The following is a 25928-nucleotide window of genomic DNA, read 5'->3' as shown; positions in this document are numbered from 1 at the left end:
GTTGGCAAGTATGCATTAGCATTGAAGCTACAGTCACACAAAGCAGTGTCTTCCCAGGAAGGCTTAGAAAAAGTACTTTTAAACTGTACAAATTCTAGCAATAAAATTGTTCTAATACACTTTAAGACTTATTTATAAGTGTTGTAAAAGACTAAAATATTAGAATTGGATGGGTTGTCTATTAAAATGTGCGTCCTTAACTGCTTGCAATTCAACTTTCGGCCACAGCAAGGCGCTGTCCTCCACTGTTTCGCCTCCCCTCAGAGGCGGATGTGTTGCAGCAGCATCAGCATCATGTGTGCCTGCGTGAGCAAATTAGGCAGATTAGGAGAAGCTGTGGTCCTACATTCGGCAGCACAAATCTTCTTTACTGGGACACTGCTGCTTAATCCTGAGCTCTGATCGTTACAGCTGATGAGAGAGGAGGAGGAGAGTGGGCTGCACACGCACACAAGCGCCTTCTTCTTGGCCGGAACAACACAACCATGAGAGCTGCACCCTATTGCTTTGTGTTGCAGTCATTTTACAATAATACATTGTTTTATTGAACAGTACAGTTGTTTTTAGAGCTCTTTAGTGCCGCCCTAGTGGCTCCCTGGAGCATTTTTAAAAAAGGATTGAAAATGGACAGAGATAGAGGGAAAAAATATTATTTTTGTTTTACTATGTTTTTTGTTTGAGGACAAACATGACACAAACATTGCCAATTGTTAGAAAAGCCCACTGTTTAATATGTTTATGTGGATGCTTCACTGATTTCACCGTTTTGTCCTACTAATTTCAGCGGTTCTTGAACTCACCATAGTGTGGACTGTGACGCAACAGTTTGTTTACATGTAAAATCTTCCACTCCTTCTTTGTCTCATTTTGTCCACCAAAAGTTTTATGCTGTGCGTGAATGCACAAAGGTGCACTTTGTTGATGGTATTGACTTGTTGGAGTGCTAATAAGGCATATTTGGTCACTGCATGACTGCAAGCTAATCAATGCTAACATGCTATTTAGGTTAGTTGTATGGGCATATTGCATCATTATGCCTCATTTGTAGGTATATTTGAGCTCATTTAATATCCTTTACTTTGACCCTCTTTGTATATACACTGTAAAAAAAAAAATCCAATTTTTATGGTTAATTTACTCTAAATTTCTACTGTAATTTTTCTATTTTTTTTAAAATAGTTTATAAAACTGTAGAATTGAAGACATTATCTGTAAATACACAATCCGCCTGTTATTTTAAGTAATGTGCCAGTAATGACAAACTATGTTTGTTGGATTGATTAATTAAAAAAAATAAAAATAAAAATAGAAATAAAAAATTCGATTTAAAAAAAATGAGAATCGATTCTGAATCGCACAACGTGAAAACTGCGATTCGAATTCGAATCGATTTTTTCCCACACCTCTACAAGCAACCAAACAAAAACATAATTTCAACACCCATACACACTGTGGTGGCCTCTGCGGTGTTCCACGCCATCGTCTGCTGGGGTGGGGGGAGCATGGCCAGAGACAGGAGCAGACCCAACAAAGCAACCAAGAGAGCCGACTCCACCCTCAGCCGCCCACCAAGTCTCTGCCAGTGTCCAGTCCGCATGACTGAGCGAGGATGCGTCTAAGGAGACCGAGGTGTCCGATACCTGCTCATTCAGCCACGACACTGTGAAGCTTGTCGGTCCCGACGCTCAGCGCCAGCTCTCCAGCCCTGTCTCTTCATCCACACCTCCTCCAGTCTCTCCAAACGGACTCTGGTGCGGCAGAGACCCAGCAGCTGGTCTCCATGGCCAAAAGGTTCCCGGGAGACAGATCCAGAAGTTCACAAAAAAGCACAGCAGAAGTCACGAAAGTGCCACCCCTTGTCACACAGTCCCAAAGGGGCCCGAACCAAAAGGCAAAAAACCCAAAAACACATGAAAACAAGAGGGAAACATCAGGGAGACAAAAGGATGATACAAGAGCACAGAGCTCCTGCCACCAGCAGCCACTACAGCGGCGCCATCATACTTGCCAACCCTCCCGAATTTTCCGGGAGACTCACGAATTTCAGCGCCTCTACCGAAAATCTCCCGGGACAACCAATCTCCCCAATTTCTCCCGATTTCCAGCCGGACAACTAAGGCACGCCCCCTCCAGGTCTGTGCGGACCTGAGTGAGGACAGCCTGTCATGTCTGCTTTTCCGCTATATAAACAGCGTGCCGGCCCAATCTAGTCATAACATCTACGGCTTTTGGAGAGTGCACAACTGCACACACAACAAGAAGGAGACGAAGCAGGAGATCGAAGAAGAGACGGTCATGGCGGCGACGAGTAAGAAGAAGTACGCTTGCAAGTTCTTAAATGATTGAAAACAAGAATTTCAGTTCATACAACAACGAGTAGAGAATTGTTATGTGTGTGTAAATGTGTAAATAAATGAACACTGAAATTCAAGTATTTCTTTTATTTATATATATATATATATATATATATATATATATATATATATATATATATATATATATATATATATATATATATATATATATTTATATATATATATATATATATATATATATATATATATATATAGCTAGAATTCACTGAAATTCAAGTATTTCTTATATATATATATATATATATATATATATATATATATATATATATATATATATATACATATATATCAGCTAGAATTCACTGAAAGTCAAGTATTTCTTTTATATATATATATATATATATATATATATATATATATATATATATATATATATATATATATATATATATATATATATATATATATATATATATATATATATATATATGGGCGCCATCTTGGGAAAAAAAAGAATTCATCATACAACCGTCTCCTTTTGTGGATAAAATAACTAATATATTTTTTTACAATGGTTGGCGTTTCAAATTTGACGTCAGATTTTCTTGTGTACTACCAATACTTGACAATACTTGACAATACTTGACAATACTCGACATTGGTCCCATGTCTAGCTTTCCAAGCTGATTTATGACTAAGCATGGTGTCTCGCAGGCTCCAATATGATGTTGTTGTTGTTGGCCTCTGTGCAGTGTATCTCTATTTGTTCATTCATAGCTCAAGCGTTCGTGACAAATAGATGAGTCACGGAGGCCGGCGTCTAAACGGGCCGTCATGCACGTCGGCGTCGCTTCCACCATTGCCTCCGGGCACGGCTCCATGCCCTCCACCAGCATCCCTTGTTGCTGTAACACGCTGGTACCCACCTGATGCGTTGCATGTCTGGGGAACTGCCACTGTGCTTTTTAGTGACATGCTATTTACATTGCCAATGAGGCGGTTAATTAAGTTTTACAGGGAGAAAATCCCCTACACTTATGCTTTATATTCATCTATTTATCTATGGTATTTGGGTTTTTTCTGACTTAAATTCATGGCCATAGACAACCGCAATTATCCCATCAGGCATCTGCTGGATTTTCACACACGGCGACATGAATGCACTGTTTGATGGTCGTTGCTCTACAAGCAGAAGTTGGTGAATGAATCAACTCTTCAGCGCTTAGGCCAGTGGTTCTTAACCTGGGTTCGATCGAAAGTCGGCTTCAGGGGTTCGGCGGAGCCTCCGCCGCGGAGGTCAAGACACACCCGACTCATTGTGTAAATAAAAACTTCTCCCTATCGGCGTATTATCGATACCCTCAAACAACGTTCACTCTAATTTTCCATATGCGTGAGCAAACGCAAAAACTCCTTGAGCATTCAGTGTAGCACATGTGAGCACACCTGTCCCAAACATGACTAAATAACAAATTAAATGTTTTATTATTATAATCAAATGACAGCTGTCATTTCCATGAGATTATTTTCTAATCTAAGTGTTTTGGCCCACTTACAAACTTCCATATGAGTTGGGAAATTGTGTTAGATGTAAATATAAACAGAATACAATGATTTGCAAATCCCTTTCAACCCATATTCAATTGAATGCACTACAAAGACAAGATATTTGATGTTCAAACTCATAAACTTTATTTTTTTTGTACAAATAATAATTAACTTAGAATTTCATGGCTGCAACACGTGCCAAAGTAGTTGGGAAAGGGCATGTTCACCACTGTGTTACATGGTCTTTCCTTTTAACAACACTCAGTAAATGTTTGGGAACTGAGGAGACACATTTTTTAAGCTTCTCAGGTGGAATTCTTTCCCATTCTTGCTTGATGTACAGTCCGGGGGTCTCCGTTGTGGTATTTTAGGCTTCATAATGCGCCACACATTTTCAATGGGAGACATGTCTGGACTACAGGCAGGCCAGTCTAGTACCCGCACTCTTTTACTATGAAGCCACGTTGATGTAACACGTGGCTTGGCATTGTCTTGCTGAAATAAGCAGGGGCGTCCATGGTAACGTTGCTTGGATGGCAACATATGTTGCTCCAAAACCTGTATGTACCTTTCAGCATTAATGGCGCCTTCACATATGTGTAAGTTACCCATGTCTTGGGCACTAATACACCCCCATACCATCACAGATGCTGGCTTTTCAACTTTGCGCCTATAACAATCCGGATGGTTCTTTTCATCTTTGGTCCAGAGGACACGACGTCCACAGTTTCCAAAAACAATTTGAAATGTGGACTCGTCAGACCACAGAAAACTTTCCCACTTTGTATCAGTCCATCTTAGATGAGCTCAGGCCCAGCGAAGCCGACAGCGTTTGTGGGTGTTGTTGATACACGGTTTTCGCCTTGCATAGGAGAGTTTTAACTTGCACTTACAGATGTAGCGACCAACTGTAGTTTCTGACAGTGGGTTTCTGAAGTGTTCCTGAGCCCATGTGGTGATATCCTTTACATGCTGATGTCGCTTGTTGATGCAGTACAGCCTGAGGGATCGAAGGTCACGGGCTTAGCTGCTTACATGCAGGGATTTCTCTAGATTCTCTGAACCCTTTGATGATATTACGGACCGTAGATGGTGAAATCCCTAAATTCCTTGCAATAGCTGGTTGAGAAAGGTTTTTCTTAAACCGTTCAACAATTTGCTCACGCATTTGTTGACAAAGTGGTGACCCTCGCCCCATCCTTGTTTGTGAATGACTGAGCATTTCATGGAATCTACTTTTATACCCAATCATAGCACCCACCTGTTCCCAATTAGCCTGTTCACCTGTGGGATGTTCCAAATAAGTGTTTGATGAGCATTCCTCAACTTTATCAGTATTTATTGCCACCTTTCCCAACTTCTTTGTCACGTGTTGCTGGCATCAAATTCTAAAGTTAATGATTATTTGCAAAAAAAAAAAATGTTTATCAGTTTGAACATCAAATATGTTGTCTTTGTAGCATATTCAACTGAATATAGGTTGAAAATGATTTGCAAATCATTGTATTCCGTCAGGTGTATGCGCTACCCTCAATTGAGCCAAATTTAATTCTGTCTCTGGTTAATTCCTTGCTTCTTGTCTTTTTTAATAGATGTCATCAGCGTTTAAACCTGACAGAAACCCACTATCTACAACTTTCGGCTACAATTAAACTAGTGTGGGTGGCACTTGGAGGAGGTGGGTAAAGTGTCTTGCCCAAGGACACAACAGCAGTGACCAGGATGGCAGATGCAGGGCTTCTGCCGGGCGCCCTACCAACTGAGCCATGCCACCCCAAGCGGCTTATAGTCCGGAATTTGCCGTGCGTGCTATAACCTTGTACGAACAGACCCATTCATGATAACATTTAACAGTATTTTGGTCATTTTAGGCATTACAAGTTTTTTCCTGGGTGCATCTAACACTACTTCTGTCAACAACAACAACAACAACAACAACAACAAAAACGACCACTAATGATGTCAGACTTTGTGAGTTTTGATTGATTGATTGATTGAAGCTTTTATTAGTAGATTGCACAGTACAGTTCATATTCCGTACAATTGACCACTAAACGGTAACACCCGAATAAGTTTTTCAACTTGTTTAAGTCGGGGTCCACGTTAATCAATTCATGGTACAAATAAATACTATCAGCATAATACAGTCACCACACAAGTTCGTCATCAGAGTATATACATTGAATTATTTACATTATTTGGGGGGGTTGATATCAGCACTTCAGTCATCAACAATTGCATCATCAGAGAAATGGACATTGAAACAGTGTAGGTCTGACTTGGTAGGATATGTACAGCAAGCAGTGAACAAAGTGAGTTCAGAAAGCATAAGAACAAGTATATACATTTGATTATTTACATTTGATTATTTACAATCCGGGGAGGTGGGATGTGGAGGGCCAACAATGACTACTTTGGGACAATTGATGATCCAAAACCTTATCTTTTTTGACCTGAATATACAGAGGATGAACTTGAAGTTTTAGAAGCAGACCCAACTATAGTAGTACCGTATTTTCTGGACCATAGGGCGCACCGGACTATAAGGCGCACTGCCGATAAATGGTCTATTTTTGATCTGTTTTCATATATTAGGTGCACCGGATTATAGGGCGCATTAAAGGAATCATATTATTATTATTTTTTTCTTCTGAATTTAAAACACTTCCTTGTGGTCTACATAACATGTAATGGTGGTTCTTTGGTGAAAATGTTGCATAGATTATGTTTTACAGATCATCTTCAAGCCGCTTTCTGACAGTCTCTTCCGGATGCGCCGTTTTGTGGGCGGTTTTATTTACGTGGCTCACCTTAGGCAGCGTCTTCTCCCCGTCGTCTTTGTTGTAGCGGTGTAGCGTGCAAGGACGGGAGTGGAAGAAGTGTCAAAAGATGGAACTAACTGTTTTAACGTCATTCAGACTTTACTTCAATCAATAACGGAGCAGCATCTCCTTATCCGGAAACAACAACACCCGAAATGTGTCCCGTGAAAAAACTCTCTAATAACTAAAGTTCCTTTGGTGAATTATGTAAACTCACTACATCGGTATGTTTTAGCGCTTTCATGGCAGATATAAGTAAGAACTTTACACTACTTTATATTAGAAATGGCAACAGCGGAGGATGAATGTCCCATAACAAGAAGATAGAGAAAAATAAGAAGTTTATCGACTACGGTGTCGACACGGACTACAAAGGCTGACGCGCGCAATTTTTCAGGATTTATGTAGATCGAAAAAATACAGATCAGCAGGTACCAGAAGGTAAGAAAAGTTTCTTTTGCATAATATTGCGAAATAAACGGCCAGATAATATGTCTTACCTTATACCAGGGGTCGGCAACCCAAAATGTTGAAAGAGCCATATTGGACCAAAAATACAAAAACAAATTTGTCTGGAGCCGCAAAAAATTAAAAGCCATATTTCATACAGACAGTGTGTAATGAGATATACATTGAATTAAGAGGACTTAAAGGAAACTAAATGAGCTCAAATATAGCTACAAATGAGGCATAATGATGCAATATGTACATATAGCTAGCCTAAATAGCATGTTAGCATCAATTAGCTTGCAGTCATGCAGTGACCAAATATGTCTGATTAGCACTCCACACAAGTCAATAACATCAACAAAACTCACCTTTGTGCATTCATACACAACGTTTAAAGTTTGGACAAAATGAGACAGAAAAAGAAGTGGCATAAAACACGTCCTAGAAAGTCGGAGAAAGTTATACATGTAAACAAACTACGGTGAGTTCAAGGACCGCCAAAATTAGTAGGACAAAACGGTGCTTGCCAAATACTCGAATCAGTGAAGCATGTTTAATATAAACAGTGTGCTTTATAACAATTAGGGAGGTTTGTGTTATAGTTGTCCTCCTACAGAAACCATATTAAAACAAAATATATATTTTTTCCCCTCATCTTTTTCTATTTTTCATACATTTTTTAAAAAGTTCCAGAGAGCCACTAGGGCGGCGCTAAAGAGCAGCATGCGGCTCTAGAGCCGCGGGTTGCCGACCCCTGCCTTATACACACACCATAATAATACTTGTATGTTTAATGCGCTTCATATCTTACCAAAGTCGTATTAAAACATTTTGATAGATTTTTGAGCGCCGTGTGTAATGTTCTATATTTTCAATGGAACATATAAAATGTTGGTGTTGTTTACTTGAGTCATATTGCCATCATAATGCAGCCTACACTTAGCTCTAATGTTTGACTGCCATCTACTGGTCACACTTATCATTACGCCATGTACCAGATAAAATAGCTTCGAGGTGGGTAAGCTCAACCAAACTTATTCCTTACATTAGGCGCAGCGGGTTATAAGGCGCACTGTCGAGTTTTGAGGGAAAAAAAGGATCTTAAGTGCGCCTTATAGTCCGGAAAATACGGTACCTCAACTTACGAGCTTAATTGGTTCTGTGAGAGAGCTCTTTACCCAAAACACTGGTATTTCAAATCAACGTCTCTCATTGAAGTGAGTTGAAATCTATTTAATTGGTGCGTGGCCTTCCAAAACGGCACCAGTTTACCATGAATTGATTAACGTGGACCCCGACTTAAACAAGTTAAAAAACATATTCGGGTGTTACCATTTAGTGGTCAATTGTACGGAATATGTACTGTACTGTGCAATCTACTAATACAAGTTTCAATCAATCAATCAATGTAAAATGCCTTTTAAAAAGAAAAACTAACTTTTAAATAAGAACCATTGTATAAAAACAATGCAATCGAATGTACTTCAAACAACTACAGTAGTTTTATGAAGTAATGTAATAATAATGTACAGAGTTTACCTTGGAACGAGGACTTCGACAGTATCTCCTTGCAGATGCTTCTCTGTCAAACACACCGTCAGCAGCTTTCCCATATTTTCATAGATAAAAGCCTGTCGTTAAGATATTATTTTAACATTCCTGGCTAGCATTAGACTTATTCTGCGTCAGTATGCTGCAGTGGTACGCTTGAATTGGTTCGCCAAGTTGGCGACACGCTCAGTCATGTTTTTCTTTTTTTTTTAAATTTAATTTATAAACAAAGTTCACATCACCATCTTCCTTCACACTATTGATCTTCATTCCTATCACGGGAAAACAAAGGTATGTTAGTCTCTAGCCATAAGCTAATGCAAGCGAGTAAGACCAGATGAGTGTATCTTACAGGGTTCACTCGACTAATGGTGTGGAGGCTTGTTGCTCAAATTTTTGTTTGCAGCTTAAAACATACTTGCCAACCCTCCCGGATTTTCCGGGAGACTCCCGAAATTCAGCGCCTCTCCCGAAAACCTCCCGGGACAAATTTTCTCCCGAAAATCTCCCGAAATTCATGCGGACCTGAGTGACGTGTCGACAGCCTGTTTTCACGTCCGCTTTCCCACAATATAAACAGCGTGCCTGCCCAATGACGTTATAACTGTAGAATGATCGAGGGCGAGTTCTTGGTTTCTTATGTGGGTTTATTGTTAGGCAGTTTCATTAACGTCCTCCCAGCGCGGCAACAACACACAACAACAGCAGTCACGTTTTCGTCTACCGTAAAGCAGTTTGTCTGCCGTAAACAGCAATGTTGTGACACTCTTAAACAGGGCAATACTTCTATCTACTGTACAGGCATATGTGACAATAACATCTAGGGCTTTTAGAGAGTGCAGTGCACAACTGCGCACACAACAAGGAGACGAAGCAGAATGCATCATTAGAGAGGGTGTTCAGCATGGTTAGAAAAATAGTGACAGAGAATAGAACAAGGATGGACAATTCAACCCTTAACTCAACAATGAGTAGAAAAATAGTGACAGAGAATAGAACAAGGATGGACAATTCAACCCTTAACTCAACAATGAGTAGATGAGTGTTATGTGTGTGTATATGTAGCCGGATCGAGTCTGCGTTGTGTATTGCTGTGTCGCTTGTAAGACAAGGGGACTCGGTAGTTGCCTTTAGCCGAAACAGATGGCGAAACACGAGTCTGCAGCACACCAGTCTCCTCACAGCATGTCTCAACAGCAAGTGAGGACGACAACGTCACTACCGGAAGAAGGTATAGGACTTCAAAATAAAATGACAAATGCTCCCAAAACAAACTATTTTCTGAAAAAAAAATTACAAAATAAAAGTGACAATGAATACAATAGAGCAATCAAATAAAACGTGAGGGAATTTTGGTGGAATGCATAACATATATATTATATACCTGCTACATATATGTGGAAATAAATGAACACTGAAATTCAAGTATTTCTCTTATTTATATATATATATATATATATATATATATATATATATATATATATATATATATATATATATATATATATATATATATATATATATATAATAAAATAAATGTAAATATATATAGGTAGAATTCACTAAAAGTCAAGTATTTCTTATATATATATATGTATATATATATGAAATACTTGACTTGGTGAATTCTAGCTGTAAATATACTCCTCCCCTCTTAACCACAATCCCCCCCCGCCCCCCCACACCCACCTCCCGAAATCAGAGGTCTCAAGGTTGGCAAGTATGGCTTAAAACGAAACATTTAGCCAAGAGACAGCTCTTATCTCGAAACACTCCTAAGTTGAGGTACCACTGCAGTCTGTATTTTGTTTGTGGCAGCGTTCCGGCTGTGAATTGATTCCCCCGCAATCAACCGTCTCATCTGCATTTGTGCTACCTGCTTTTGCCTGCGTTAAAGTTATTGATACCTGCACGTCGCCTGCCGTCTCTGCCACCATGCGCAACCGTAACACTGTAGGCTTTATTTAGTATCACAACACACACACACACACACACCACCTGCAGAGCAGACATATCATGTGTACATAGTTCATTTTGAGGGAAAGTGTGTTTGTATGCAAAGCTGCTAAACTTACATTGTGTAAACACATCGAGTGTTTAGGATTGAAAACAACTAAATCTGATAGTTGCTGACATGGTAAGATCGCCCCGTGCTGGAAAGCGAGAGAAAACAGTTTTAAAAATGTTTGTTTAATATTTTTCAAAAATTATTACATTAACCATCATTTACTTAGGGCCCAAGCACTGAGCGATAACGGTGCAAAGGCTATAATGATACTGCAGTGTTTAGGAATATAACAATGATGATAATAAAAATACTAGTACAATTAAATGGATCTATTATTATTATAATTTATTATCAAAGGAAATATAGCCATGATTATGACTGTTGCAATGACGATAATTAGAGATGAATGCGTTAAAATGTAATATCGGAAATTATCGGTATCGGGTTTTTTTTTCTTTTTTTCTTTTAATTAAATCAACATAAAAACACAAGATACACTTACAATTAGTGCACCAACCCAAAAAACCTTCCTCCCCCATTTACACTCATTCACACTCATTCACACAAAAGGGTTGTTTCTTTCTGTTATTAATATTCTGGTTCCTACATTATATATCAATATATATCAATACAGTCTGCAAGGGATACAGTCCGTAAGCACACATGATTGTGCGTGCTGCTGGTCCACTAATAGTACTAACCTTTAACAGTTAATTTTACTCATTTTCATTAATTACTAGTTTCAATGTAACTGTTTTTATATTGTTTTACTTTCTTTTTTATTCAAGAAAATGTTTTTAATTTGTTTCTTATTTTATTTTGTTATTTTTAAAAAAAAAGTACCTTATCTTCACCATACCTGGTTGTCCAAATTAGGCATAATAATGTGTTAATTCCACGACTGTATATATCGGTTGATATCGGTATCGGTTGATATAGGTATCGGTAATTAAAGAGTTGGACAATATCGGAATATCGGATATCGGCAAAAAGCCATTATCGGACATCCCTAACGATAATGATGATGATCATTCTTGGCGTTTCCTCCCATTTTTGGGGTGCCTTAACCCAAATTAGTTTGTAATATTTCAGTGGTCCAAAAACACAATCCCCCAAAATTTAAGCACTAATTTTTTTGGGGGATAATTCAACCCTCATGCCACCAGTTTCAAGGATCCTCACAAAATTTGTTGCAGACATCTATTTTGACAAGACAGACGCAAATGTCCCAAAAACCCATGTTTGGAAATGAACAGGGATGTCGGCCATGTTAGTATAAACCAGCCATTAATTAACATTGGTATTAATATTACATACAATTACATATTTTTCATATAAATAGCCCAGTTTTAACACAAAATATGTGATGCTTTTACAAAACCCAAAACCTGTGAATTTGGTACGTTGTGTAATTTGTAAATAAAAACAGAATACAATGATTTTCAAATCCTTTTCAACTTATATTCAGACTGCAAAGACAAGATATTTAATGTTCGAACTGAGAAACCTTTTTTTTTTTTTGCAAATAATCATTAACTTAGAATTTAATGGCAGCAACACAGTGCAAAATTGGCACATTGTCATTTTTACCACTGTGTTACATGGCCTTTCCTTTTAACAACACTCAGTAAATGTTTGGGAACTGAGGAGACCAATTTTTGAAGCTTTTCAGGTGGAATTCTTTCCCATTCTTGCTTGATGTACAGCTTAAGTTGTTCAACAGTCCGGGGGTCTCCGTTGTGGTATTTTAGGCTTCATAATGCGCCACATATTTTCAATGGGAGACAGGTCTGGACTACAGGCAGGCCAGTCTAGTACCCGCACTCTTTTACTATGAAGCCACGTTGATGTAACACGTGGCTTGGCATTGTCTTGCTGAAATAAGCAGGGGCGTCCTTGGTAACGTTGCTTGGATGGCAACATATGTTGCTCCAAAAGCTGTATGTACCTTTCAGCATTAATGGCGCCTTCACAGATGTGTAAGTTACCCATGTCTTGGGCACTAATACACCACCATACCATCACAGATGCTGGTTTTTCAACTTTGCGCCTATAACAATCCGGATGGTTCTTTTCCTCTTTGGTCCGGAGGACACAACGTCCACAGTTTCCAAAAACTATTTGAAATGTGGACTCGTGAGACCAAAGAACACTTTTCCACTTTGTATCAGTCCATCTTAGATGAGCTCAGGCCCAGCGAAGCCGGCGGCGTTTCTGGGTGTTGTTGATGAATGGCTTTCGCTTTGCATAGTAGAGTTTTAACTTGTACTTACAGATGTAGCGACCAACTGTAGTTACTGACAGTGGTTTTCTGAAGTGTTCCTGAGCCCATGTGGTGATATCCTTTACAGACTGATGTCGGTTTTTGATACAGTACCGCCCGAGGGATCCAAGGTCACGGGCATTCAATGTTGGTGCAGTGATTTCTCCATATTCTCTGAACCTTTTGATGATATTATGAACCATAGATGGTGACATACCTAAATTCCTTCCAATAGCTCATTGAGAAAGGTTGTTCTTAAACTGTTGGACTATTTGCTCACGCATTTGTTCACAAAATGGTGAGCCTCACCCCATCCTTGTTTGTGAATGACTGAGCGTTTCATGGAAGCTGCTTTTATACCCAATCATGGCGCCCACCCGTTCCCAATGAGCCTGTTCACCTGTGGGATATTCCAAATAAGTGTTTGATGAGCATTCCTCAACTTTATCAGTATTAATTGCCACCTTTCCCAACTTCTTTGTCACGTGTTGCTGGCATCAAATTCTAAAGTTAATGATTATTTGCAACAACAAAAAAAGTTTATCAGATTGAACATCAAATATGTTGTCTTTGTAGTGCATTCAACTGAATATGGGTTGAAAATGATTTGCAAATCATTGTATTCCGTTTATATTTACATCTAACACAATTTCCCAACTCATATGGAAACGGGGGTTGTATTTACGATTTACACAACGTGCCAACTTCATTGGTTTTGGGGTTTGTGTCATTATTATTACTGTGTAGGGTTTGAGGGTTATCGCTCTTATGCTTGTCTTTTTTGTTGTTGTTACAAAATGATCTACTCTTCACATGCTAAAAATGTGCTCTGGGCCAATCACGGGGAACCTAAAAGAGCTTTGTGATTGGCCCAGCAGCGACCGAATAACCTGGTGTGTTGCATCATTGCTAATGTGGTTTAAAGACATTTACATTTGTTGGAAAAAAATTGTGCAGTCATATTCCTTTCAGGTGTTATTGAACGCAGAGCTTGTACATATTTCTCCATGTTTCCTACTTGCACTCTGAGGTGACATGTTCTTGAAGGCTGGACTCACCTTGCAGTGTGCTGGCTGCACTCGAGTGTGTCCCGTCGTTCCTTGCGGCTATCAGTCAGTTTCATAGCACGCAATCTGCATCCTTCATGCCTCCCACGGACGCCCACCTGTGCTCGTTCCGTGAATTGTTCGCCGCACTCAGTCAGGCGCGTTGTCTCTGAGCACAAAGTGAATGTCTTGGAAAAAAAAGAGGGGGCAGATAAACAGAGCCAGTGCGGAGCTCCGGTGGCAGGAGGGGTGTAGAGGGGGGCTTATCCCCCGGCGAGATGCTCTGTGATGGGGAAGATAAGGGCATTGAGGGTGGTGGTCTGGTTGGAGGAAAAGGCACTTGGGGGAGTTGCAGGGAGGAGGTTGAAGAAAAGGCGGCATGTGTATGTGTGTAGGGGGCTTCTTCATACATTTTTATGACCGCATAGATAAGGTCACTCCTGTGCTATGGTTACTAGGCAACACTGTGACCCTGAGTCCGATGGAGTTGTGAAGCCGAGAAGTCCGATATCTCGACAACACAACAAGACAGATCCGCTTCTTGTGTGTCTCGTTTTTTTTGGTTTTTTTTGTTAGACGACACACTGTCAAATAATTACAGGCGGGTGCTTAAAAACCTTGAAAATGCTTGGGTTTTAATGTTGTGTTTTCAAGGTTTGAAAAAGGCTTGAATTTTGGTGCTTGTCAATGCTTGGAAATGTTCATCATATTTCTCAGCAGTCTGACTCAATAGGCTAATTATAAAATGGAAAAAGATCAAATAAGTTTCCTTAAAAATGAAAGCCACACGCTTGATCTGTTGGCTTTGCACGAGCCTTTACATTTGGTTGTTGTCATGCCAGAGCCGTATATATGACTCTGTGTCGCCCCCAAGAGGACAGTGGTGCATCTGTCCATCATGCCGGGATGTTGTCGTTTTAAAGGGGAACATTATCACAATTTCAGAAGGGTTAAACCCATTAAAAATCAGTTCCCAGTGGCTTATTTTATTTTTCGAAGTTTTTTTAAAATTTTTACCCATCACGCAATATCCCTAAAAAAAGCTTCAAAGTGCCTGATTTTAACCATCGTTATAAACACTCGTCCATTTTCCTGTGACGTCACATAGTGATGCCAACACAAACAAACATGGCGGATAGAACAGCAAGATATAGCGACATTAGCTCGGATTCAGACTCGGATTTCAGCGGCTTAAGCGATTCAACAGATTACGCATGTATTGAAACGGATGGTTGTAGTGTGGAGGCAGGTAGCGAAAACGAAATTGAAGAAGAAACTGAAGCTATTGAGCCATATCGGTTTGAACCGTATGCAAGCGAAACCGACGAAAACGACACGACAGCCAGCGACACGGGAGAAAGCGAGGACGAATTCGGCGATCGCCTTCTAACCAACGATTGGTATGTGTTTGTTTGGCATTAAAGGAAACTAACAACTATGAACTAGGTTTACAGCATATGAAATACATTTGGCAACAACATGCACTTTGAGAGTGCAGACAGCCCATTTCAGGCGCGCTAAGAACATATATTTTTCCACGATTTCAGCACTCAGGTTAACCATACCTAAATAGACACAAAATACTGCATTACACAAGACTAGTCGAATGATTGAAAAAAATAAATGTTTTTAAGCTAAATTATTGGTAAACACAGTTTATGTATAATAATTTACGTAAAACCGCGAGTAATGTATAAAGTTTTCATCAATTAATATATTCTGTAGACATACCCTCATCCGCTCTCTTTTCCTGAAAGCTGATCTGTCCAGTTTTGGAGTTGATGTCAGCATCTGCTTTGAGTGTCGCAGGATATCCACACATTCTTGCCATCTCTGTCGTAGCATAGCTTTTGTCGGTAAAGTGTGCGAAACAAACGACTGACCATTTCGTCGGCTTTCCCCACAGCCTCGTATTTTGAACAAATTTCGTCCAATTTCTTGCCACTTTCGCATCTTTGGGCCACTGGTGCAACTTGAATCCGTCCCTGTTCGTGTTGTTACACCCTCCGACAACACACCGACGAAAGTGAGAAAATGGCGGATTGCTTCCCGATGTGACGTCACGTCGAGAGAGCGAATAATAGAAAGGCGTTTAATTCGCCAAAATTCACCCATTTAGAGTTCGGAAATCGGTTAAAAAAATATATGGTCTTTTTTCTGCAACATCAAGGTATACATTGACGCTTACATAGGTCTGGTGATAATGTTCCCCTTTAAAACTAAAAGCCACACGCTTGATCTGTTGGCTTTGCACGAGCCCTTACATTAGGTTGTTGTCATGCCAATACGGCTCTGTGTCGCCCCCAAGAGGACAGTGGTGCATCGGCCCATCATGCCGGGATGTTGTCGTTTTAATGAACATGATGTATGCATGAATTATGATACAATCAAACAAGTAAACAATAATAATTAATGTTATTTCCTGTAAGGAATGATGTATTCATGGATGATGATGATGATGATACAAACAAATAAGTAAACAACGTTTGCAAACACCAATGACATTGAATAGTCTACAGAAACTCTACTTCGTTTTCTATGCCCCATTCAGTTAATGATAACTGCTGGTTCAATGTTAGGCTTAGGTTTAAGCAGATTTTCCCTATTTTACCTACAGACAGCATTTGGTGACCTCAAACAACAAGGCTGTAGGAGCCAAATAGAGAGCATACTTGAATCTATGTTTATTTTATTATTTTGAGTGATTGATGTGTATGTCAGTGTGCACCCTTTGCAGGTGGTGAAAAGTTCCCACGCAGGCCTATAAGGGGCAGGAGCGTGCTGGGCGCGTGATTGGCAGCATACCGTCTTTGACCTAACCTGTCTGTAGACCTCGGCTTTATATAGGCTACCATTTATTTTGTTTCCCGAATATTCTGTTCCTTGATTATTGTAAATAAAACAATCTTCAATTGTGCTGCTGGATCAGTTTGAATTAGTGGATGGATAGCGGGAAAAGGAATAATTGTCAGGACTTGGTCCTTGGGTTTTGTTTTTCCGGAAGGCAACGGAAAGTTGGCTCGGGCGAGACGGGAATGTAAGTACATGATTTAATATTAACACTCAAAAAAAGGGAACAAACAAAAGGCGCTCACAGTGGAGGTACAAAACTTGGCTATAAACACAAAACTTGCACAAAGGCAGAAACTATGAACAACAAAAAACACTAACTGTGGCATTAATAAACAAAAACTTACTTGGCATGGAGTAAAGGAGCAGTAGCGATGGGTTCGGCAACACCGATGCATCGGCGCATGCGTCGAGCTCATAGAGCAAAACCCTGTGTCGGTGCGCGTACCGCTTTTAGAAAGTCACGTGACCGATCATGAGCTGTTTTGGTCACGTGACCGATACGCGAACTGTGTCGCACTGACGCCTCCTCTGTGCCCTGTGAGCGGGTCTTTTCTACAGCCGGTGAAATAATAACTAAGAAGAGAAAGCGTCTAAAATTGAATACGTTGGAAAAACTGTTTTTTTTTAATAAAAATAATTTCCCAGTCCACAAGCATCCTCATTCACAACACGTTCTCTTAGATTTCCATGTTATGATACATGTTCACATTATTTATTGACTGTATCTAAAAAAGATAAAAAATATATTTTTATTTAAATGAAGTTATGAAATAATCCTAAATGAAATACAATGACTTGGTTTATATTATTGTATATACTAGGTCATAAAATCAGTGTCAGTTGAGTCGGTCCATAGGTTGCCTGTAGGGATTTTTAATGTCCAGCAGATGTCAGTAGTTAGTGACACAGTATTGACACAGTATCAATACAGTTTTGCAATGTGTCGAAACGCTTCATGACGCCTCATCAACCCATCACTAACGAGCAGCATGAACGATGGACATGAAAACAAGTGTCAGGAATGTGCAGAGCATAAATGTGGATGTCGCCAGAAAGACAAACTGAAAACAATGAACTTAAATACTACAGACATGATTAGTGAAAACAGGTGCGTGACTCAAAACGTGAAACAGGTGCGTGATGTGACAGGTGAAAACTAATGGTTGCTATGGTGACAAAACAAACAAAAGTGCACAAAAAGTCCAAAAACAAAACCGAACATGACTAAAACAAAACATGATCACACAGACATGACAAGAATACGTGACAAGGAAGGCTGTGTATGGTGTGAGTCAGACAAGATGCCCGATGTGGAACAAACATTTGAAACAAAGGGGTTATAGGAACAATCACTTTCAGTGTTTTATGCCACTTCAAAGGCTATGGATTGAGTCACACTGGTTTTCGCCTTTTCAAGGGTACTGGAAAAACTGGAAAATTGATCTTGAAAGTCCTTAAAATGTGCTTGAATTTGGCCATGGAAACGGTGTACGAAGCCTGTAGTTAGGAGTCGAACTGCTTGTTTTGTGTCGGAGGGTGAAACATGCAGCGTTTTTTTTTTAATGATTTATATATTTTTAATGATCTAGTTCATGTGGGTATACAGTCCACAGCTCGTGTATTGATTTCTCCAGTTTTCAAGCAGACAATAAGAGAGCTGGAGACAAGCTCACATGCAGCCGGAGTACAAATCAGCAGAGCTCGTCCACTTCTCCGCTGATCCATCTTCTTCTTCGCCTCTGATTTCTGACGCACCTCCATTATGTTTTTTTTTTTTTTTTCCAACTCCTCATTTCTGTCCCCTTCAGCGTCCTAGTTTAGCTTGTCAAGGTTGGCTACAGATATATTCTCCAGGGGGCCTGGGGGCTAACCAAAGGCAGCCCGATGCGTGGAAAAGGTTACCGCTATGCGTCGCCTTCGGAATGGCTTGAAATATTGGTGAAAGGTCTGCTGTACAAAGGTCTCTCCAATTTTTATAGCTAATGCGTTTTTTGGTCACAACTTTGACTTGCACGTAAATAACGACAAATGCACAGGCATAGACGACCTTTGCGTATCCCAACAGGCATCTTTTACTTTTTTTTTTCCTCATAAAGTCTAACTGAGGGGTGTCAAACGTATGGCCCGAGGGCCGGATCAGGCACGCGAACAGGTTTTATCCGGGCCGCGGGATGAGTTTGCTAAGTATAAAAATTAACCTGAAATTTTTTAAAGGGGAACATTATCACAATTTCAGAAGGGTTAAAACCATTAAAAATCAGTTCCCAGTGGCTTATTTTATTTTTCGAATTTTTTTTCAAAATTTTACCCATCACGCAATATCCCTAAAAAAAGCTTCAAAGTGCCTGATTTTAACCATCGTTATATACACCCGTCCATTTTCCTGTGACGTCACACAGTGATGCCAATACAAACAAACATGGCGGATAGAACAACAAGTTTATAGCGACATTAGCTCGGATTCAGACTCGGATTTCAGCGGCTTAAGCGATTCAACAGATTACGCATGTATTGAAACGGATGGTTGTAGTGTGGAGGCAGGTAGCGAAAACGAAATTGAAGAAGAAATTGAAGCTATTGAGCCATATCGGTTTGAACCGTATGCAAGCGAAAACGACATGACAGCCAGCGACACGGGAGAAAGCGAGGACGAATTCGGCGATCGCCTTCTAACCAACGATTGGTATGTGTTTGTTTGGCATTAAAGGAAACTAACAACTATGAACTAGGTTTACAGCATATGAAATACATTTGGCAACAACATGCACTTTGAGAGTGCAGACAGCCCAGTTTTCATCAATTAATATATTCTGTAGACATACCCTCATCCGCTCTCTTTTCCTGGGGGTCTGGCGGCAGATTTCTTTGATTTATCATTGGAAATGCATCTGCTTTGAGTGTCGCAGGATATCCACACATTCTTGCCATCTCTGTCGTAGCATAGCTTTCGTTGGTAAAGTGTGCGGAACAAACGTCCAATTTCTTGCCAGTTTCGCATCTTTGGGCCACTGGTGCAACTTGAATCCGTCCCTGTTCGTGTTGTTACACCCTCCGACAACACACCGACGAGGCATGATGTCTCCAAGGTACGGAAAACAGTCGAAAAAACGGAAAATAACAGAGCTGATTTGACTCGGTGTTTGAGAAAATGGCGGATTGCTTCCCGTCACGTTGTGATGTCATCGCTCCGAGAGCGAATAATAGAAAGGCGTTTAATTCGACAAAATTCACCCATTTAGAGTTCGGAAATCGGTTAAAAAAATATATGGTCTTTTTTCTGCAACATCAAGGTATATATTGACGCTTACATAGGTCTGGTGATAATGTTCCCCTTTAATGAAAGAAGCAGTTGTTCTAAATGTGTCCACTAGATGTCGCAATAGCAATTCTTTGTATCTTTGTAGATGACGCTACATATGTACAAAATAAACCACATGATGTTAGTACATCAGTCGAGGAAAATGATCAAACTACATAAATAATATCCTGTAATTTGATTTTGATATAATTTTTTTACTTTGATAGATTGAAAATGAACACCAATGAGTTGACTGATGAACATTATCACATAATTTATTCAGGAAATATAAATAACAACACATAAAGTATACATACTATTAACCGCAACAGGTAATTTAAAAAAAACCCAAAAAACAACAACATTATGATTTGTACAGTTTCAGGATGTGCTTTTTCTATTTTTAAACAAAGAAAACAATCTGAAGTTGTCTTTATTTTTAAGTTATCCCTTTACCAGTCCGGCTCACTTGGGAGTCGATATTTCTCCATGTGGCCCCCCATCTAAAATGAGTTTGACACCCCTGGTCTAACTGAATGAAAGCACAATCTCTGTTTTTGTATGCCCTAATACATTTATTTTTTATTTTTTTAGATATGATTTATTTTAAGAATGAACATTTTCAGCAACACCACTTTAGAGCAGCACACATTGGAATGTTGTCATGTAAACAAACACCACACCAAGCAAGGGGACGGAAACAAACACAATAGCAAGAGACAAAGCAAATTTAGAGACTAATACAATAATTAGAAAAAAAACAATACATTTGATAAAAAGGATGAGGAAAAAAACAGAATACGCTGAATATTATATTATTATATATTACATAGGCCAAGATTTTGCCGCTGTTTTTGTATACTGTCCTGTAATGCGTAACAGACTCGTCAATTTGCCTGTCTGTTATTCCGTGAAATCTTGTGCTAAAACAAGAATCCCATGCATTAGATCGCAGGTGTCAAACTCAGACCTGGCATGAAAAGCATGAAAGTAATGTGTGTCAAAGTACTTCATCTTTCTTCCTAAATGTATTAACTTTTTAAAGTTTGGCAGGAAAAAAAGTAGTGCATCCAATTGCATATCTTTAATGTTCAACATATTTTTTTTATATCAAAATAAATAGCTAAACATCTGCTTGTCACCTTGTCTTACGATGTCAAAGTAAGTTATCGATCAGTTTATTAGCAAAAAAAAAAAAAGATGATCAAATGTATAGGCAATTTTTGTATTGAATATTTATACTCTTACAGTATATCCCTCACCACATATTTTTGCCCTAAATTAGGAATTTTCAAGCATAATAATGGCTAAATAATAATAATAATAATTAGAGATATATACTTTAAAATGTAATATCGGAAAGTATCAGTATCGGTATCGTTTTTTTAATTTTTTTGTTTTTTAAATTAAATCAACATAAAAAACACAAGATACACTTACAATAAGTGCACCAACACAAAAGGGTTGTTTCTTTCTGTTATTAATATTCTGGTTCCTACATTATATATCAATATATATCAATACAGTCTGCAAGGGATACAGTCCGTAAGCACACATGATTGTGCGTGCTGCTGGTCCACTAATAGTACTAACCTTTAACAGTTAATTTTACTAATTTTCATTAATTACTAACTGTTTTTATATTGTTTTACTTTATTTTTTATTCAAGAAAATGTTTTTAATTTATTTATCTTATTTTATTTTATTAATTTAAAAAAAACAACTTTATCTTCACCATACCTGGTTGTCCAAATTAGGCATAATAATGTGTTAATTCCACGACTGTATACATCGGTATCGGTTGATATCGGTATCGGTAATTAAAGAGTTGGACAATATCGGAATATCGGATATCGGCAAAAAGCCATTATCGGACATCCCTAATAATAATGAACTAAAAATATCAATACTACAGTAGTACTGTCCAGTACTACTGTAGTATTGCGTGCTGTTCAGTATCGTAGCCACTGATTGGCTCAGCCTCAGGCAGCATATTGGATTAAAAGAATGCAGATGGTGTTATTTCATGTCTAGAGCGCTGTTGTGTTTGTAACATTTAGAAGTAAACAGGTTTTTCATGCGCTAGCTATGAAAATATTTTATTCATAATTAATGATTCCTACACTTTTGAATTAAAAAAAATGACACTCCTCCTCCCTCTCTGCGTCTCACTGTATTTGCCAACAAGAGTCTTCAATAATTTCATTCTTAATTTATATGCAATTTGCATTGATTGTCACTATAAAATTCACTTTGTTACTATTTTTGGGTGTCTGTATTTTGTAGGAATACACAATTTGTATTCCTGCTGTCGGCGCACTTGCGTTCAGAGGAGAGGAGCTACACCATGTTTGGATTCCAGTTTCACGCTTTAATAACACAAAATGTGGACTGTTACGATCACTGTTTGATTGTCAGTTATGTTTGGTAATGTAATCTATGTTGTACAAGTCAATTGTGTTCATATCTCTGCATGACAATGTTTTAATATTCTCTATTTAGTAATAAAGTGTAATATTTTGCTTGCTAAACATTCTGTAATTGAGGACTATCAACCAGAACGTGTTATAAAATAATATACACTTTATTTTAAACTGCCACAACATGTTCTATTACTATTCCTCAATTGATGTACTAGCATTTATTTAGGTAGAAATATCACAGATTACATTACAAAACATCTTTGACAAAGCGTAAGATGATATTTAATTTTGCGCTATCATTTTGAAGCCAGAAGAGTGTGATTGGTTTGAGAAGTCTCCGATAAAAAAGGCACTCGAGACTTCCTGGGAAAGGATAATCTTGGACACCATGCTTCGCCCACGTCCTAAACACTTTGTAATTTAGCATCCTCAATATATCTAACCTGTCTGGGTAAAGTTTGACAGCCATCTCGGAGGAGCTGGTTACAGAACAACACCTGGAAATGGCGAAGATATACAGAATATGACCTTTTTAGAATGTTTTGAGGTTCAAAAAATTAAGTTACATGTTAAGTGAATTAGGCACACTACCTTATATTTATACAGTCACGATCAAAAGTTTACATACACTTGTAAAGAACATAATGTCATGGCTGTCTTAAGTTTCCAATACTTTCTACAACTCTTATTTTTTTTGTGATAGAGTGATTGGAGCACATATTTGTTGGTCACACAAAACATTCATGAAGTTTGGTTCTTTAATGAATGTTCCTGGGATTAAAGGCCTCAGCTTTTCTCCTCCAAACATATTACTGGGTATTGTGGCCAAACAGCTTAATTTTTGTTTCATCTGACATCACATGGACAAAGATAAGACCTTCTGGAGGAAAGTTCTGTGGTCAAAAGAAACAAAAATTTAGCTGTTTGGCCACAATACCCAGCAATATGTTTGGAGGAGAAAAAGTGAGGCCTTTAATCCCAGGAACACCATTCCTACTGTCAAACATGGTGGTGGTAGTATTATGCTCTGGGCCTGTTTTGCTGCCAATGGAACTGGTGCTTTAAATGGGACAATGAAAAAGGAGGATTACCTCCAAATTCTTCAGGACAACCTAAAATCATCAGCCCGGAGGTTGAGTCTTGGGCGCAGTTGGGTGTTCCAACAGGACAATGACCCCAAACACATGTCAAAAGTGGTAAAGGAATGGCTAAATCAGCCTACAATCAAGATTTTAGAGTGGCCTTGACGTGTGGACAATACTGAAGAAACAAGTCCATGTCAGAAAACCAACAAATTTAGCTGAGCTGCCCCAATTTTGTGAAGAGGAGTGGTCAAAAATTCAACCAGAAGCTTGTGGATGGCTACCAAAAGCGCCTTATTGCAGTGAAACTTGCCAAGGGACATGTAACCAAATATTAACATTGCTGTATGTATACTTTTGACCCAGCAGATTTGGTCACATTTTCAGTAGACCCATAATAAATTCATAATAGAACCAAACTTCATGAATGTTTTGTGTGACCAACAAGTATGTGCTCCAATCACTCTATCACAAAAAAATAAGATTTGTAGAAATTATTGGAAACTCAAGACAGCCATGACATTATGTTCTTTACAAGTGTATGTCAACTTTTGACCACGACTGTATATGGGAGTATGAGGCACAATTCCTCACTCATGGTGCTGTTGCATGGTAAAAATCGCTATTTTGCCCGCGGACCACTGGCACATTTTCATTTAGGAGGCAAAATGTTTGCGGACCCCTGATTTAGATGGTACACAAAAATAATCTTCAAACTTTACAAAAGCCCAGGTGCAACATAATAATAATAATAGTAATAATAATAATATATTGTATTTTTAAAAAGCACTTTACATTGAGTAGACAACCTCAAAGTGCTACAGTGTATTAAAAAATAAATAAATAAAATAAAAATAAAAAGATAATACAAAAAAATAAAAAAATAAAAAACTAGAACAGCCAAATAGCTAAAACTAGTATGCATATATCTAAAAAAAAAAGGCTTTTTTAAAAAGAAGGATTTTTAAGCCTTTTTTTAAAAGCATCCACAGTCTGTGGTGCCCTCATGTGGTCAGGGAGAGCGTTCCACAGGCTGGGAGCGGCGGAGCAAAGTGCTACAGTGTACTAAAAAATAAATAAATAAAATAAAAATAAAAAGATTAAAAAAAAATAAAAAAATAAAAACTAGAACAGCCAAATAGCTAAAACTAGTATGCATATATATATATAAAAAAAAAATACTTTTTTAAAAAGAAGGATTTTTAAGCCTTTTTTAAAAGCATCCACAGTCTGTAGTGCCCTCATGTGGTCAGGGAGATCGTTCCACAGGCTGGGAGCGGCGGAGCGTTCCACAGGCTGGGAGCGGCGGAGCAAAGTGCTACAGTGTACTAAAAAATAAATAAATAAAATAAAAATAAAAAGATAATAAAAATAAATAAATAAATAAATAAAAACTAGAACAGCCAAATAGCTAAAACTAGTATGCATATATCTAAAAAAAAAGGCTTTTTTAAAAAGAAGGATTTTAAGCCTTTTATTAAAAGCATCCACAGTCTGTGGTGCCCTCATGTGGTCAGGGAGATCGTTCCACAGGCTGGGAGCGGCGGAGCAGAAAGCCCGGTCTCCCATTGTTCGTAGCTTTGTCCTCGGCGGTTGGAGGAGGTTAGCCTGTCCGGAGCGGAGGTGTCGAGTGGAGGATTTGGGGGTGAGCAGTTCTTTGAGGTAGAGGGGGGCATTTCCATGGAGGCACTGGTAGGTTAGTAGGGAGACTTTGTATTCAATCCTGAGTGGAACAGGAAGCTATTGAAGGGATTTGAGAATTGGTGTGATATGGTCATATTTCCGCACTCTCACCAGGATCCTAGGATCTAGGATCCTAGCAGCAACATCACCACTTACCCCCCGCCCTCACCACACACACACACACACACACTGCTGTCTGCGATTAATTGGAGTATTTACGATTAGCAAATTCTTAGTTTTTTCTGCTGACCTTGCACAGTTGGTGCATTCCAGAAGAAGCACGACGAGCATGCATGTGTCTTCATGTCGATTGATCGGCTGCGTCTTGCCCGCCCCCGGGTAAGCGTACACTCGCCCGGTTTTAGTCCAGCGTCCAGCGCCCTCCTGTAACTTTATACGCGCTCCCGTCAGAAGCCATGAGCGTGCCGTGTCTCTTATCAACGTCATTGTCCTCACAAACAAAGGGTATCATTATCCCGGCGCTGAGATTGTTTCTATTCTGAGCTAATGGCTGGCGTAGCGCACAGGGAAACCTGATCCCCCTCTAGGGCGACCAAGGATAGGACAGCTTGTGTTGTGTTGTAAG

General features: G+C 39.0%; 1 long non-coding RNA gene across 1 annotated transcript; it reads right to left on the bottom strand.

Annotated features, from left to right (window-relative positions):
• LOC133614202 (uncharacterized) lies at positions 1-25691 on the bottom strand. The gene is made up of 3 exons (XR_009816543.1): positions 25593-25691; positions 14016-14172; positions 1-302 (listed from the first exon to the last, which is right to left on the bottom strand). It is a non-coding gene; the product is annotated as an uncharacterized lncRNA (long non-coding RNA).
• Positions 25692-25928: the final 237 nt, after the last annotated feature.

Source organism: Nerophis lumbriciformis, linkage group LG17, assembly GCF_033978685.3.
Source record: "Nerophis lumbriciformis linkage group LG17, RoL_Nlum_v2.1, whole genome shotgun sequence".
Taxonomy (NCBI): Eukaryota; Metazoa; Chordata; class Actinopteri; order Syngnathiformes; family Syngnathidae; genus Nerophis; species Nerophis lumbriciformis.
This window is presented reverse-complemented; position numbering and strand designations above follow the sequence as displayed.